Source organism: Castor canadensis, chromosome 8 (assembly GCF_047511655.1).
Source record: "Castor canadensis chromosome 8, mCasCan1.hap1v2, whole genome shotgun sequence".
Taxonomy (NCBI): Eukaryota; Metazoa; Chordata; class Mammalia; order Rodentia; family Castoridae; genus Castor; species Castor canadensis.
The window spans coordinates 52,986,802-53,004,306 of record NC_133393.1 but is presented as its reverse complement, the minus strand read 5'-3'; the positions used below and the strand labels follow the sequence as shown (position 1 = coordinate 53,004,306).

The window sequence follows — 17,505 nt, the reverse complement described above, 5'->3', positions numbered from 1 at the left end:
GGAGGAATAAATTAAACAGTCTGAAGAACAAAGAAAAAAGATGGAAAGAAAACAAAGAAAGAACCAGTGACAAAATCAAAACCTGTCAAGTCTATGCAAGTAGTGTGATTAGTGTCTCAGAAAGAAAGGAGGCAGTGTTTAAAAAGTAATGGTCCCAAATTCCCCAAATTTGGGGAGAGACATGCATTTCCATATTCAGGGAGCTCAAAAGCATGTAAAAACTCTAAAGTGAAAGGATGCAGAACAGCCTATTCAAGCACCGCCGTTCCTTCTTTCTTGCTTTGCTTGTCATTAGAAGAGACTGGCTGTTTTGATATCGTGTTGCTTTTGATTACATTTCAGGTTATGGAATCCATCTTTCTCTCACAGCCTCATTCTTTTTGTTCCCACACAATATGGTCAGAACACTTCTTCCTTTTAGGGCTTAGCTGTTCCTAAGTTATTCTAATTAAGTGAATAAGAATTTTAAACTAACTTTAACTCTAAAACAAACACTTGAATTTGAAATATTGTTGAACCTAAGAACATAGCATAGATTTGTAAGCAAGGAGAGCAAGAATTGATGACATCAAAGAAAACTCTTTAGCCTTCGGTTTATCCCACAAGCTAATAACTAAAAAAGCCCCGAAACTCAGTGACTTCCTTCTTCAAAAAGGGAGATCTTAGTTTTGCAACAGCTGATGTCGGGTCATTTGATGTTTGTGGCCGGTGTCTCTATGCCAATTGCTTGACCTCCACACAGTCTCGGCATGATCCTTCTTGCTTTGATGAGAATTCTGAATCAGCATTTAACGCCCAGGGCATGCCCAGGTCACCTGGCAATTGTAAAACTGCAAAATCACATGAGATCTTTGGACATCATTACTTTGAAAAGGCATGTCTAGCTACTGAGCAATGCCAGTACGTTATACAGCTTTCCAGACAGTTCTCCGTAACGGAGAGACTAAGAGACTTGCCGAAGGACTTCTTTTCTGCCTGCTCAGACTTTCCAACATGCCAGAAATTAGCCTTTTAACTGAGGCCAGTGATGCACTTTTGTTTGGCCAACAACCCAGGCAGTGGAGTGAAGGACAGGCTCCTGAGAACTCATCCACCCTGACAGATGAGGCAAAGCCCCAGCGCCAACATTACTGCTACCTTTGCAGGCTTCATGCACAAAACATGAGAACTAGTCTTTCCCTTCTTACTAAGTACCTCCATTATTATCACCATCGTTTGGAGGAATTTAAAAAACGTGCTGTGTTTTGCACAAAGGTGAGCGCTGCCAAATGCTCTGCAGAGAGGAGGGTTAGTCATCGGGCAGTGTCAGTTTTTCTCATTGACTTTGGCAGACAAGTCCACTTCAGCCGGGAAGAATCCGCACGTCAGCTGAGACATGGGATCTTTTCTCAGCGTCACTGCGAGTGCCAACTCGTAGTAAATTAGGCGCCTAACTCATTACTAGTGATGAATCCATTAGGGTTGACAGGCGCCTGGCTGTGCTGCCTCCAGTTAACTGTGAGCAGTCAGAAGTTCGGAGGTTAAGGAGCTCAAAGCCACACAAGGAACAATCGCCCCTCCTCCCTTCACTTTTGTCACATGGAAAGGTTAGGCACTGGATAGTCAGAGATGCACATTGCTTTGAGATGGAGGATCCAAGTTAAAATTAGAAATATTTATGGCTTGGTAAAAAACCTTAAATTACTATAAACATAGGACTTAAAAAAAAACCAAAATCTTTTCACAACTTGGCATAATTGGATTCTCCCTTCTTGTTTGAAACACTTTTCCTTAATGGCATGAAGCATTCAAGAAGAAATAGCAGCGTCCCACCCCTGGGTTGGCCTGACTGCTGGCAGCATCCCCACCTGCTTTGAAATCTAGTTTATGGAAATTACCACACAAACACTTGAGGGATTTTGAAAAACGATTAAGCCATCTGCATATGCTTAAAAAAGCCAAGGTTACCTCTTTAACAGGGCACAAATGTGCCTTGAGATACGGGTGTGGACTGGGTCTGTGGAGATATTTATAAGTAGGTGTGGGCAGCAGGTCCAAAGACTTCTGTCTGGTAAACATAAAATAAGCTTGGTTGAGCTAAACACTAAGTTCTGTCTGTAATGGAGTGTGACATTTTGTGATCATCCTAAGTAATATGATTTGATTTATATACAGTGAATGGGATTTTTTTTTTTTTTTTTGCAGACTAGAGGTTAAACTCAGGGCCTACACCTTGAACCACTTCAGCAGCCCTTTTCTGTGATGGGTTTTCTCATGAACTATTTGCCTGGGCTGGCCTCAAACTGCAATCCTCCTGAACTCTGCCTCCTGAGTCCTTAGGATTAAAGGCATGAGCCACTGCCACCCAGCTAAAATGAACTCTTTTTTTTTTTTTGTGGCAATGGGGTTTGAACTCAGGGCCTCACCATTGCTCAGCAGGCACTCTACCACTTGAGCCACTCTACCAGCACTTTGAATGGGATTTTTAAAAAGTAGCTTACTGCTATGTATAATCAAGTGAATTGCAAAACTTCTTCAGAGTGACACTAACTAATTACAGCATTCTGAATGCTAATGACCCCCAAATTGCCTATTTTAAGTCACTCATTCTCAGTATATTCAGAAATTTGAGATTAGAGTATTTGTAACAGAAGAGAGTAAGTCATTATGAATGATCCAGAACAGGAAACTTCAGTTTTACATTACAGGACTAAGTTAGCTCTATTACTCAAGTGTAGTATTTCTGCCCAGCTCTGTTAGACATTGGACATATCCAGCAAAAGAGGAAGTAAAGGATAAAATTACTGCTTTAAGACCTCTGATCATGGACTCATTGGACATATAAAGATTCTTGTTATTTGAAGGAGTTGGAAATGACCCAAGTTAGAAAGGAGGTATTTGGAATTAGGAAAGATATTTCTCAAAGCAGTAAGCAACTGAAAAGTCATTGCACTTCTATTGTACTGCACATTCCAACACAGTACAAAGTTAAGCTTTCAAACCACAGCTAGGATGATGGCCTGAAAATAAAGATTTGCTTAGGTAGCTTAACCATCCTCTCTCCTTTGTGTATAAGTCTGCTGCTAGGTCATTTCATCATGCCTAGATTCCCACCATCTTTGTACTCAGTGCACACGTTATATGTGGCAAAGCAAGTCTTGCAACCCTATGCTTCATAGGCAGAGACCTTATCTATTGGGTTCACCACCATATCCACCTTGTACAGTCAAAATTTGCTGAAAGAATGAATTATATCCCTTAAAGACACGGAACACCAGCAGACTGCTCTTTTCTTACCCAATTGCTTATATCAGCTCCACTTATGATGAGAAATTCTTAGAGCTGATGCTTCATTTTGGACTAGTGGTTCATTAAGATTATGGAGGAGCCTTATTTCCAGTTTCTAAGTTTCTTATTTCCTACCCAAACTCCAGCACACTATAAACTACATGGTTTCCAATAGGAACAAAATCTTCATGGGACTGATACAGATTAAATTCATTTTGACACGTAATATAGTTATCCTAGGTATTAAAATTTAAAAATAAAACAAGCTGTGTTATCCATCATTATGAACTTTCTTAAGCTTAGAGTTTCTAATCATTTACACCAAACTGCTTTTCTTCTTTGATAAACCCATGCAACTATCAGTAGATAGTTGTAAGAGTGAGCAAAGGTAGACTCTGCATTTGTCCTCACTGAAGCCTGAAAGCCATTAGCTCAAAAGCCTGCTGGCATTAAAATCAAATTCTTACATATCCGATGATTTTTAAATTAGGCCAAAGCAAGCAGAATTTTGGGCAGTTAGAGTCTGCCTGCTTTGCATATCTAAGACATCTCATCTGACAGTGGTTACTCATTTAGAAAACAGAGACTCAAAGTCATAAGGCTCCTGGCCACCGTTGCCCTTGGGAGCTCTCTCACCACACACTCCCTGTCATGCTGCTGAGTGACAAGGTACATCACCTAGTGCTGGGTTGGGTGTCATTAACTAAGGCCTATGAGGCTTGATTCTCGTGGAGGCACTATTGAGAGGTGCGGAAACTTTGGGAGGTAGGGCCCATTGAGAGGCCCTTAGGTCATTGGGAATGTGTCCTCTAAAGAGATTATGGCCCCCATCTCTCTCTTTGCTTCCTGGCTGAAGATGTGACTGCTTTCTCTTACATGCACTCTACCATCTGCCACCTACCATGCAGCCCTTGCCAGAACCAGAGACTACTCCATACCGATTGGACTTTGAATCTCCAAAACTGTGAGCTAAATAAACCTCTTAACAAGTAGCCCATATCAGATATTTTGTTACAGTTATACACAGCAGCTGACTAATACACTAGACATGCAATCCCTCTCTTAGATTGCCCTTTCCTCCAGGGAATCCTTAGACCCTCCACCCTCTTTGGATGGTATCTTCTGGGGAGATTCGTGCTAGAAGGATTCTCCTCCATGTGATCCTGGCCAAATACCTCCCAATAAAACCTGCATGTGTACTGCCTCTCAGGGTTATGTCTTTCTCCTTTGCCATCCTTGAACTCCTATACAACATATAGTTAGAAAAAGTTTGACTCCCAAGAAATAAGAAGAAATTCAAATCCAAGAAACATCTTCACTATCAGAAAAGAACATCTTTGATCACAATTCCATAGCCAGAGCTCTTTTTTTTATTGTTTTATTATTCATATGTGCATACAAGGCTTGGGTCATTTCTCCCCTCTGCCCCCACCCCCTCCCTTACCACCCACTCCACCCCCTCCCTCTCCCCTCCACCCCCTCAATACCCAGCAGAAACTATTTTGCCCTTATCTCTAATTTTGTTGTAGAGAGAGTATAGGCAATAATAGGAAGGAACAAGTGTTCCTGGTTGAGATAAGGATAGCTATACAGGGAGTTGACTCACATTAATTTCCTGTGCGTGTGTGTTACCTTCTAGGTTAATTCTTTTTGATCTAACCTTTTCTCTAGTTCCTGGTCCCCTTTTCCTATTGGCCTCAGTTGCTTTTAAGGTCTCTGCTTTAGTTTCTCTGCGTTAAGAGCAACAAATGCTAGCTAGTTTTTTAGGTGTCTTACCTATTCTCACCCCTCCCTTGTGTGCTCTTGCTTTTATCATGTGCTCAAAGTCCAATCCCATTGTTGTGTTTGCCCTTGATCTAATGTCCGCATATGAGGGAGAACATGCGATTTTTGGTCTTTTGGGCCAGGCTGACCTCACTCAGAATGATGTTCTCCAATTCCATCCATTTAACAGCGAATGATAACATTTCATTCTTCTTCATGGCTGCATAAAATTCCATTGTGTATAGATACCACATTTTCTTAATCCATTCGTCGGTGGTGGGGCATCTTGGCTGTATCCATAACTTGGCTATTGTGAATAGTGCCACAATAAACATGGGTGTGCAGGTGCCTCTGGAGTAAACTGTGTCACAGTCTTTTGGGTATATCCCCAAGAGTGGTATTGCTGGATCAAATGGTAGATCAATGTTTAGCTTTTTAAGTAGCCTCCAAATTTTTTTCCAGAGTGGTTGTACTAGTTTACATTCCCACCAACAGTGCATGAGGGTTCCTTTTTCCCCTGCATCCTCGCCAACACCTGTTGTTCGTGGTGTTGCTAATGATCATAGCCAGAGCTTTTAACTGGAAAGACCCATAGATAAACTTTGAAGGTCTACAGCTACTCTCCTTCCAAAGAAAATATCCTGAGTGTATGTATAGACTTCTTTTAAGGGACAGAGCCCCTAACCTTAGTTTGGGTCTTCAAGAGAATAAAAAACACTAGAAGTTAAGAACCACTCTTTTTTTTAATCTCCAAGAAGGCTACAGTCTTCCTTCATTTCACATGAGTGCATCATGTGATCCTTCAGGCTGGGATTATCTCAGCCAGACAGAGCAAGAGGGAAGAACAAGACCACAAAGCAAATTTGTTTTTCAGAGCCCTGACCACTCCCACTGCAGAGATGGAATGATGGTGTGAGTTGACAGGCACACGATATATTTATGGACATAGCAATAGTAAATATGTGACACGGACAGTCAGATATGGGATCTGGTGAAAAGTAGTCAAGTGTCCCAGTAGGTGAGATGGTAATAAGAGTGGAGCCCTCAGAGCAGGTGTCTCTTCAGCATACCGATTTCCTTTCCTTGGGATAAACTGTATACCCAGAAGTGAGATTGCTGGATCCCATGGCAATTCTATTTCCTTTTTTGGAGGGGGAAAGTTCATAGTGCTTTCCATAATGGCTACAAAACTTTATAATCCCCAAAACAGTGTATAGTGTTCCCTTTTGTCCACATCCTTGCAAATACTTCTTTTTTGCTGAAGAGATATCTGTATTCCTATGGCCATTGTAACATTATTCACAATGGCTAAGATATGAAGAACATTGAAGTGTCCATTGATAGATGAGTGGATAAAAACTTAGAAGATTAGACAGATAGATAGATAGATAGATAGATAGATATAAATAAGTGGATAATAGATGATAGATAATAGATATGTAGATGAGAGAGAGAAATAATGGAATGTTAGCATTTTGTAAAGGAGATTCTGTCATTTGCAACAATGTGGATGAACCTGGAGGACTTTGTGCTACATGAAATAAGCCAGATAACTAAGACAACCACTGCATGATTTCACTTAAATGTGTAATTTAAAAAGTCAAATTCATAGAAGCAGACAGTAGAATGGTGGTTACCAAGGGCAGTGGTGGGGGAAGGTGGGAAGATGTTGGTCATAGAGTAAAAGTTTCAGTTGTGAAAGAATGAATACATTCTAGAGATCTATATATATGGTGACTATAGTTAACAATACTGTATTATATACTTGACATTGGCTAAGAGATCTTAGGTATTCCCAGCATACACACACACACACACACACACACACACACACACAAGACATAACTACATAATGTGAAGGATATGTTAATTAGTTTGTCTATAGTAATCATGTCAAAATATATGTGTATATCAAGTTCCTTATCTTGAATACATGCAGTTTCTATAATAAAAATAAGCTAGAAAATGGAGAGAAATTGAATAGAAATAAGGAAACAATAAAGATAAAAGTGAAAAATCAATGCAACAGAAACAGAAAAACAGTAGAGAAAATCAATGAAACACAAAACTTGTTTGAGATGAAGTTAACAAACTTCTACCCAGACTAAGGAGGAAAAAAGAAAGGAGAAACAAATGTCAATATCGTGGATGAAAGTTTTGATATCACACCAGGTTTTATACACATTAAAAGAATAATAAAAGAATGTTATAAATTTATGTTTATAAACTTGACAACTTTGAAAAACACAATCCACCAAAGTTCACTTAAGAATAAATAGATAATATGAACAGCACTACCTCAATTAAAAAAATTTAATCTTTAGTTCCAAACCCTCCCACAAAGACATTTCAAGGCCAAGGTGCCTTGCTAGAGAATTCTACCAAGCATTCAAGGAAGAAATATTACTGATTCTATACAAACTCTTCCTGAGAAACTGCAAAGGAGGGAATATACTCTATCTACGGTGCCAGTGTTACTTCAATACCAAAAACTAGATAAAAATTAAAAGAAAAGATAAAGTGAAAGTGATATGTCTCATGAACATTGATATAAAGACTCTAACAAAAATTCTGGCAAATTAAATGAATATATATCATAATGAATAGGTGTGTATAGAGTAGACCACTGGTATCTGCAGGTACCTGGTTCCAAGGAGGCTGCTATGGAGGAAGAAGTCAGGATGCACAGAGTTCAGTACTATACTGTGGATGCTTGATTCATTTTGTTCATAATGCCATCCAACCTGTGCTACAGCCTTTCAACAAATCTAAATTTTTCACCTTATCACTTCAGTTAAGCACCATTGAGGCACCATTTGCTTTTTGAGAGGCATACTATATTTTCACGAAACGAAGGGCAGGGAGACACTTGGCAGATGACACATTGATTTAAACACACCTGACCATAACATAGGACTGACTGAGAGCTTCTTCTCATCCACCAAGCTGTGTAATGTGCACAAGGAATTTAAATTTTTTGTATTTGAGATTTCTTTTGATTTTTAAATTATTTTTAACCACACTTGATCAAAACCATGTATAATAAATCAACAAATGAGGCAGGCTCATGTGTGTGTATTTATGTCTCTCTCTCTCTCTCTCTCTCTCTTGATCTATACACACACACACACACACACACACACACACACACATGTGTGTGTGTGTATACATCTTCATAACTAAGTGACACTCATCCAGGGAATACAAGGTTAGTTTAACATTTAATCAGTGATATAATTTACCATGTTAATAAACTAAAAAAGAAAAACCATGTTATTATCTCAGTAGAAACAGAAAAAGTACTTTACAAAAATCCATCCTCACAGAATCAAAAGAATCAAAGGGAACTTCTGAAAACTTCTCACTCACATGGTACTCAGTGGTGAGTGCTGAAGGATTTGCTCCTGAGATCCAAAGAAGACAAGGTGGCTGTCACCACTTCTATTCAACACTGCTAGAGGTCCTGGCAGGCAAGGAAAAGAAAGAAAATGCATCCAGATTAACAAGGATGGATTAGAGGTTGGTTGATTGACTTTTGAAAGCCATCAGACTCCATGCTTTCGAAGGTTCTTTTTCTTCCTCAAAACATCTGTATTCCTCATTACATTTCCCACCATATAAAATGTTATGCAATCCTCCTGCTAGACATTAACAGTCACAAAGAGGAATACAAATAATTTTTCACTCTGTGGAGTATTTTAAATATCACAATTAAAACTCCACATGTAGCAAGCCGATGTACTACTAATACAACTATTTCCTGTTCAAAGAAATAGATCCAACTTCAATTTTTGTTTTGTTTCATTCTTCAACTTGACCAACCTCAGCCATCACACCAACCTATGAAATGAGCAGTAAGAGATGCTGAGGTGTTCTCACACACACACCAAAGAAAAAAAACCAATCAGAATATTATTTCAACAGCTAAACATAGTAGAGTGAGGCCCACTGTAGAAGGCATTTCTTTTCATATCAAAATTATTCCAAGGAAACCCAGAGGGACAATCAATCCACAGGGACAGAAATTTTTATTCTCGAGAAAGCAGCACCCATGGGCAAAGTTGCTGTGAATAAGTGGCCCTAACCCAGTGCTCCTGAGAGCGATTTGAGCAAGCCAGCAAAGGTGTTGTTCTGTCACACATTTCTAAAAGCAAGTATATAACCCAGACAGTAAAACAGCAGTGGCTCTGGCTGCATTTCCTGTTGTCCTCAGAAGGAGGCCTTTCTAGGTCCAGACAGGTCACATGACCTTTGCAGGCTTTCATGTCCTTTGCTTTGTTCCAAGTTCCTAAAGGAAATGCAAGAGGCAAGGAGCAAGACAGCTGCTTCCTGACATGGCAATTCAGCCCTTGTGAGGTTCTCTCCAGGCCCCCTCGCCCTGCAAGGGCCATTCTGGGAATAAAAGGATTGCTTTTCTCCTAAAACCAGGATGGGGTGACCTTCAGATCCCACAAAGAGCCTCCATGCCAACACCAGGAGGCCACCAGAGAATTCATCCTGACCTCCCTACCCTCTATAGGTGGGAAAAGTTAATGTGAGGGGTAACATGGAGATTTGTGGCACAAATTCAAAGCACGATTATTCTTACATATTAGATTGTAGCCTCAACATGCTTACCCCATAATTAAAAGCATTGTAAAGATAACTAATGCTTTGGAGTTGTTCTGCCCCATCTTCTGCCTGTGAGCTTGCTGCGTTCCGGAAGTTACCCTGCATAGGTCAAGACCTGTCCTCAGTGGAAACCACTGGTGAGCGGTTGACCTTTGAAGGTAGCAAAGCCCAGACTTCAGTCAATTGCAGGCAACCACTGAAGGCAAAATCTCAGCTTTTCTGCCAAGAATCCCCTTTCTTCGGATGCCAATCCAGTACAGCAGAGAAGGAAGCACACAGTGCCTCCTCCAGTTTGCTATTGTCTAGAAATTAACTACCAGAGATACCCAGGAGGCAGCAGTCAAATAAAATAGGATCTCAGACTAGGAGGGAGCTGGTTCTCTCTGAGTGAAGGTGGAAGAAAATGGCAGGTCAACCTGCGAAGGTAAAGTCCCCACCCTCAGAAAGGGGGTGAAACACAGCAAGCATATGTCTGCTCCACAGTCTTCCTGACACAGACAGCAACAGAGACAGAGAAAAACTGAAAGACACAGAAAGAGCAAAGAGATACACAGAGACAAATAAAAGGGGAAAGAAAGAAAAACAGAGATAAAAAGAGAGTGAGAGACAGATAGTGACAGAGAAAGAGACACAGACACAGAGAAAGAAAGTCAAAGAGTGGCAGAGAAACAATATAAGAAAGATACACAGAGACAACAAAATGGAAAAAAAAGACAAAGAAAAAAAATGTTAGGGACAGAGAAACAGAGATAGAGGGTAAGAGGCACAAATGGACAATGAGTCAGAGACAGAGGGACAGAGAACAAGATAGTCAGAGACATAAAGGTGTGGAATGCCTCCCAGCTATCTCTGCCTCTGAACAGCCTCTTCCTCCCCCAAATGGTTGTCCTTCTTCACACCCCACCAGCCTGGCAAGCTCCTCTTCAACAACCAGACAACCAGTGTCTTCTGCCAGGAAAAGAAAGGTGGAGTGGGTTTGTGAATGGTGAAGTCGCACTCAGCATCAAAACGCAGAATGGGGCCCGGCTGGGCTGCTGTCCTTGGCCATGGTAGGGCCCAGATCTCCAGCCCCATGCTTCCTGTGGACAGGAGCTACCCAGGACACTCTCAGAGCGGAACTCCCTCTTGCTGCCTTCCATGTATGGCTACCTTCCTCACATGGGTCCCCAGGTAGCACATCTGGGACTGCACATGCTGACAGTGACTCTTCCCAATGCAGTGATCACATCATCCTCCCACTCTTCCTTGGGAGCTCCACAGTCACTCAGAAAGCTTTGGTGATGACTCAGCAAATTGTGACAGGCCCAACATCAGGGTCCTCCCTCAGTACGTCCCCAGGAGGCCTCTGTCCTGACAGACAGGAAAGGCATGAAAATATCTGGGGCATCCTTATCATTACTCACATTTTCACTACAGACAAATGAAAGGGAATGGGGAGGATGTCAGTGTTGGCTGAGTAGCTACGTGAGATCCAGTGTGGAATTTCTTCATGAAGAAAAATTACCCCAAAACAGACTAAGGCTGCCAAGGCGGCTGTGGCCACACAGAAACTCCTAAGGGTGGGGCCTGTTCATCACTATATACCTCACTTGTATGCACCACAATGAAGGGGCCTGCCAAATACTTTTTGAGTTAAAGAAAAAAGAAGCCCATGGAGTTTCATCCAGGGAGCTGTCCTCATTCCAAGTGTTCATTTCTATCTCCTAGTCTTGTCACCTGCCCCTGAGTGGTACAGCACAACTTCACAGTAGCAAGACCCTCTTTTGGAGTCTCCTGATCTGTGAAAACACTACTCCTTCAGCAACCTGAGATGCTAAGCCAACAATCTAGAAATAAGAGGAGCAGAGGGAAAACAACACTCTAAACAGTCTCAGATACCAAGTATGAACGAAAAACTGCTGTATGCGCTACGAAGAACAGCTCAACTGATTCACTTGAATTTTTAACTGTTGTTATTCTGCCTGTTTTATAGATAAAGTTTTATGGGCACAAAGCCATGTCCATTTGTCTTTGCATCATCTGTAGATGATTTCCTGCTGTAATGGCAAAGTTGGGTGATTGGAACAAAGATCTCCAGACTTGGAAGGCCTGAAACATTTGCTGTTTTTATTTTAGAGAAAAGTTTGCCAATCCCTGCCTTAGACTGTAATTCTGAGGAACAGATGTTGGGAAACCATGACCTAGAATGTGGCCATTAGTCCTCACGCTCTCTCTCAACATGCTTAGTAAAGGTTCATTGTCTACATATACTTTTAAACTAAAAAACTCCCAGAAGTGCCAGGTGTCAGTGGCTCACACCTGTAATCCTAGCTACCCAGGAGGCAGAGATCAGGAGGATAATGGTTTGAAGCCAGCCTGAGCAAATAGTTCCATAAGACCCTATCTCGAAAAAATAAAAAAGGGCTTGGTGGAGTGGCTCAAGGTATAGGCCCTGAGGTCAAGGCCTAGTACCAAATAAAAAGAAAAAACTCCCAGAAGGAAAACAAACATGGATTTAATAATTAAGAATGAAGTCAATTAAGGCACTGGAGCAGGCACTCATGAAGTTACATCTCCTACAAACATTGCCTTGCCGTGCAACTCTAACTCTCCTAAGGTGCCTCTTCCAGCTATCGCCTAATTAGAGCAATTATTATATTTGCTTTTGTAATAGCCATCCTTTATCTTCCCCAAGGTAAATTAAATGCACATGCAATTATTCACCAAATATTAAGATATTTTTCATTCTCTGACTTTTTAAAATTTATCAGATATCTTTTCGAAGGGTGAGGTTCTTTGGAAGATGCTAGCAAAAGTGAGGTCATTTTGACTACAATCAAAAGAGATAATGATTAGAAGTGATTAATAATAGCTTCAGTCTGTGAAATGAAAATATTACTTAAGTGGTGAAATAAAATGAAGCCAGTATGATTTGGAGTTTGATGCAGTAATAGAATGTAAATATGAATGGAGACTAAGATGCAAATTTGACCATTTCTGAGGTCAGGTAAATTAATGAACCTGAACCTGTAAATATGCTTCTGCTACCTTTGGTTATCTGTCATTGACAGAAGAAGTGAAAAAACAGTAAATTCTCAAAAAAAGAGTGAATAATTGCCCAAAAAATAGTTTTAAGGGGCTTGAATCTGGAAACCCGCAATATCAGTGTGATACTTTTCTTACTGAATCTCTTCATTCTCCTTGCCTCACATGCTTCCTCTCTTCCCTGCTCATCTGCTTCCTCCTCCCTTCTTCTTCTCCTTTATTTCTCTTACTTACTGTCCTTTCTGTTTTCCTATCTATTTTCTTACCTTCCAAACCTGTCCTTGCTGCCGTCCCCCCTCTGTGGGTAGAGCAGGAAACTCAGCTAAGTGCCATGTGTCATGAACAGAGTGTGGAGAGAATCCCTGCTTTCTCTCTACTGAAGGATGTCACCATGGTTATCAAGCTTCATCCAGGAATCCATGTTCTCTGGTACCTAAAATTTGTCCCATAAGGCAACATGGTATGTACTATTTTGCATTCTAATGTGTACTAAATGGTGAGTAGTCCATGAAACTTGCTGTACCCTGTTTTATCAAGGTAATCTGTATTGCTGTTGAAGGTCCTTTGTTCCTTATTTGCAATCTAACAGAAGAGACAAAGCTAAGGCAAAATATTTTCAAAGTGAGTGACTATCTAGGAAGGGCTACATGAATGATGTGCCCAGCAATCTATATTCCTTCAGTCCTGGCTTCAAGCCAGCTTCTACTGTCAAGACTTAGCCCTGGCAAATTCTGATACAGGGGTTGCTAACCTGGAGTCCATGGGCACTCAGCATTTGTGTTTGCATGAGCAGTGCTCTGAGAGTCCCCAAGTGCCACACTCACTCCTCCATGTGTAAGAGTGCATACATACATGTACACACAAAAATTACAGTTTGAGTGTGTCTGAGGAATCAAGTTAATGCATTAGAAGACAAAATTACTACTGTCTTCATTGGCAAAGAGGAGAAGTTGAGCATGTGAGAGAAGCAAGAGGAGAAGCAGCCTCAGGGGAGGTGAGTTTGAGGAAGTGATGGAGAGCAAGTCACCAAGGACCATATTTTAGACATCATGGAAGCCCAAGAGGGTCAGATGCAGGGTGAGAGGAAAGCAACTCATTGAAAATTTTTGATCCAAAGAGACAAGTACTGATGTTTCACTAAGGAGAAGACTACTGGCTTAGTGAGACTCCCAGAGAAGCTGTGCTGTCAGATAAGGCTAGGGGAACACATCCTGTCCTTGGCAGAATAAAACCTTACAATGTGCCAAAGGAGGTGTAAAAAAATCACTGGGTTTTTTTTCACTTTTGTTTTTGTTTTTGCAGTGGTAGGGAACAGACCTAGTGCTCTTCCACCAAGTTATATTCCCAGCAGCCCCAAAATAATTTTTAATACAAGACTCAAAAGATTTGTTTGATCAAATGTGTTCAAAGACACTTTTTGCTCAGAATGTGTTAACAGCTGAACTTTGTTGTTATGACACGGGGACTTTTAATTTTAACAAAACATGATACAGTTGTGTGGATGCTCAAAGCAAGTTTTATAGAACATGCATACCCAGGTGTCTTATTTTCAGGTCATGCAAGATTTCTTAAATACCTTGCAAATATTTAGTACTATTATCAATGTCCTTGACTGCTACGGTGGTTCACATGGTATCCAAGTTTAAGAAGGTTCACCCAAATGGAGTTACACCTTTGAGATAAAAAAAAGTCCTAAGCAAACTGTTCAAGACACTTAAGCACCTATAGCCATTGGCATCTAACAAAGTAGGAGAATTTTAACATAAGAAACTTCTCCAGCAGTAGAAACATTTTCTTCTTTTGAATTAGTTTACATAAAACTGTGAAGAAAAAGCATTTAATGGTTCAAAAATAGGTAAATGTACCTTTCTTGTCTGGTCCAATGGCAAGAAAGAAGTGGAAGGAAGTGACTTCATAGCTCCTCATTGTGTTTCTATGTTGACATGGAAGAAAGTCATTAAGAATTACATTTAACATTTACAAATATGAAACAGATTAAAAGTCCTTATGTTGTCTCTATAAAAAACAAACTTGGGTAAGATACCCAGAATAAGTAAGCCTACTATTTTTGCTGAAGAAAAATTATTTTTAAATTTTTTAGTATATATTAGTTGTACAAAAGGGTTTCATTGTGACATTTAAATAAGTGCTTACAATGCATAGATTCACCCCCTCATCATTCCCCCACATCCCTCCTTCCCCCTGCTTAGGACATTTCAACAGGTGTCATTGTTCTGTTTTCATACACATATACATGTATTGCTTAATTACGGCAGTGGATGTCCTCTTCATGTATTGATAGTACAGCACGCAAAAATATCCTCTTCAAATCCATGATTAATATATTTAATTAGAGGCAGTTCACCTTGTCATGACTAACAAGTATGCACCTCAATTACTAACCATACACACACAACCAAATTAATATCATGCTTCCTCATTTAAGTGCAAAATTAATCTGAAAAAGCAACCAAATAAGCACTGTTTTAAGACATAGTGTGTCTTTTTCTTCTCCTTTCCCTTCCCTTCTCTACGCCTTCCTCCTCCCTTTTTTCCTCTTCCTTCTTCCCCTCTTCCTCCTCTCTCTTCCTACCCCTCCTCTCCTGCTCCTCCTCCTCCTTCTCTTTTCCTCTTCCTCCATCTTCCTATACAAAAATTGATTTAACTGAATCAAAGGCTTTCAATTAAATCACAAATAAAACTTAAGTTTGCAAACCCTGTCAATAAATACATAGAAAAATGTGAGCACTGGGTCCTAAGGCATGACACAGGAGATAACCACTGGTCTCTGAAGACTTTTGTGCTTGCCAGCAAAGTTCTGCCCAAGGTGAAACCAAGACCTGGCTGGAACACTATGGTTCTTTGACTCTGTAAGCCAAGAATGTCCTCAGACACTCAGCCAACCATGGACAAGTGTGGATTCCATAAACCTCACTTAAAAAACAAAACGAAGTTCTGTTCATTGCCATACTATGTATAAAATTCAGTTACTTAAAGACTAATTCTTCGGACACAGAAAACAAAGTGGGCAGAGAATACCCAGGTTCCTTTTCAGCTCTGCTGCCCTCCAGAAGGAGCATGGAGTCTTCGATGCTGGAAACAGTACTGGTGAAACTGTGGGAGCCCCAGACAAATGAGTGCTGGTGTACAGTGAGGGCCCCCAGGTGATTCTCAGGATCTTAGGATGTATCGACCCAGAAGCAAGGCAAAGTCAAAATGGCCCATTGGGCAGAAAGTCCCCCTCAGAGGTGGGAGAATGTTGACACTTCACTTGCAGTTGTGGATTTCTTCCTTTTGATGCAGGAAGAGCCTGTGTGAGCAGCCCTGGTTGTGGTTCTGCTTCACACCCTCTAGGTGCTTGAGCCTCTTTCCTGAGAAGGTCCTCTGACCTCTTCAAAGCCTTTCCTCCCCTGTTATCACCCACCCTGGGAGCAAGGAGGCCTTGCTCTGCAGACTCACCCCTGGAGCTAAAAGAATATTTGCTTCAATTTGATGTGGGCAACAAAGAGAGTCAGGGCCACACACCGTACGTGCCACTGGGAGCCTTGGCCTGTGTGGGGCTGGCAAGGCTCCATCTGCAGGAAAAGCAAGCAAAGTCTAGATGCTCCAGTACCATGAGCATGTGACCCCCTTGTTTCATCAGCCCAAGGCTGTGAAGAGAGCTGCCGAGGATACTATGGCATGGTGAGGTGAACTTTTTGAGAAATTATGTACTTTCGACAAAAAGCAAATGGATCCCTTTCTACCAAAACCTTGCTTCTCAAACTTTGGTATACATCAAGATTACCTATGCACCTGTAAAATAGTAAGATAGCAACAGAAACCAGGCTTTACTGAGCACCTAATCTATTGCCAGGCACCGTCTGAAGTTTAATTTCTCTACAGTGTAATGAGAACTTAGCAGCAGTATGCAGGAAAATATTTAACAGCTGCCCTCCGAAGATACCCGGTTCCTGATTCATCACATATGCATAGGTCTGCATGGTAAATGCTCTACCATGGCAGATCTCGAGCTGCTACCAGGCAGGAAGAGATGACATGCCCATTAATGGCTTTCTTGTCCACATTTTGTTGATGAAGAAACAAAGGCAATGAAAATCCCCAGACCCTCTGTGAGAATTCTCTCACAGAAAAATCTGGACCTGAGGATTTTGACTCCACTGGCTCCACGGGTGGGTCTGATGCTCCTCTAGGGTGAAGACCTCTGCCATGCTCCATCTCATGTGTTCCAGGACAAGGAAAACCAAGGCTCAAGCTGTGTGTTTGTGTTCTCACCTGAGGGAGTATCAGAGAAATTCCACACAGGGATTAGAACACCTAGAGGAAATGGTGTTCAAATGAGCATCAAAATTCCACCTGAATGACTTAGCAAAGATAAACTTAGCCACCCCTCCTCTTGGATACCAGAGGCAGGAAGAGAATGAGAACAACACTCCTTAGGGTCCTAAGGGTCCCCTTTCAGCTCCCTTGGACAGTCATCTCAAACTTCTTAGACTCAAGACCTCTTTACGCTCTTAAAACTTAAGGACCTCCAATGAGCTTTGCTTGCATGTGAGTGTGCATATACAAAAGATAATAGATTCATTACTTGTTTTTCAAAATAAAAAATTAACAAGAAAAGTGGCATTACTTTACATTTTTACAAGTCTGTTCCATGTCTAGCTCAACAGAAGACAGCAGGATTCTCACATCAACTTTGCCTGCAATCCTTTGCAATATGTTGTTTTGGTTGAAGTATATGAAAAGTGACCTCGTTAATGTTATCACCAATCTCATCAGAAAATGGTTCAGTAATAGGCAGCTGTAAAGCTTACAGGAATGGATAAAAGCTTTGCAAGT

At 40.9% G+C, this 17,505-nt stretch overlaps 1 long non-coding RNA gene across 1 annotated transcript in view; it reads right to left on the bottom strand.

The window, feature by feature from the left end:
• LOC141425709 (uncharacterized) overlaps positions 1 to 17,505 on the bottom strand; it is a 283,495-nt gene that overhangs the window by 87,634 nt on the left and 178,356 nt on the right. Inside the window, exons 6-7 of the long non-coding RNA XR_012450789.1 lie at positions 14,532 to 14,599; positions 8,401 to 8,494 (exon numbers count right to left, since the gene is read on the bottom strand). This is a non-coding gene — a long non-coding RNA (uncharacterized lncRNA). The remainder of the gene's footprint in view (positions 1 to 8,400; positions 8,495 to 14,531; positions 14,600 to 17,505) is intronic.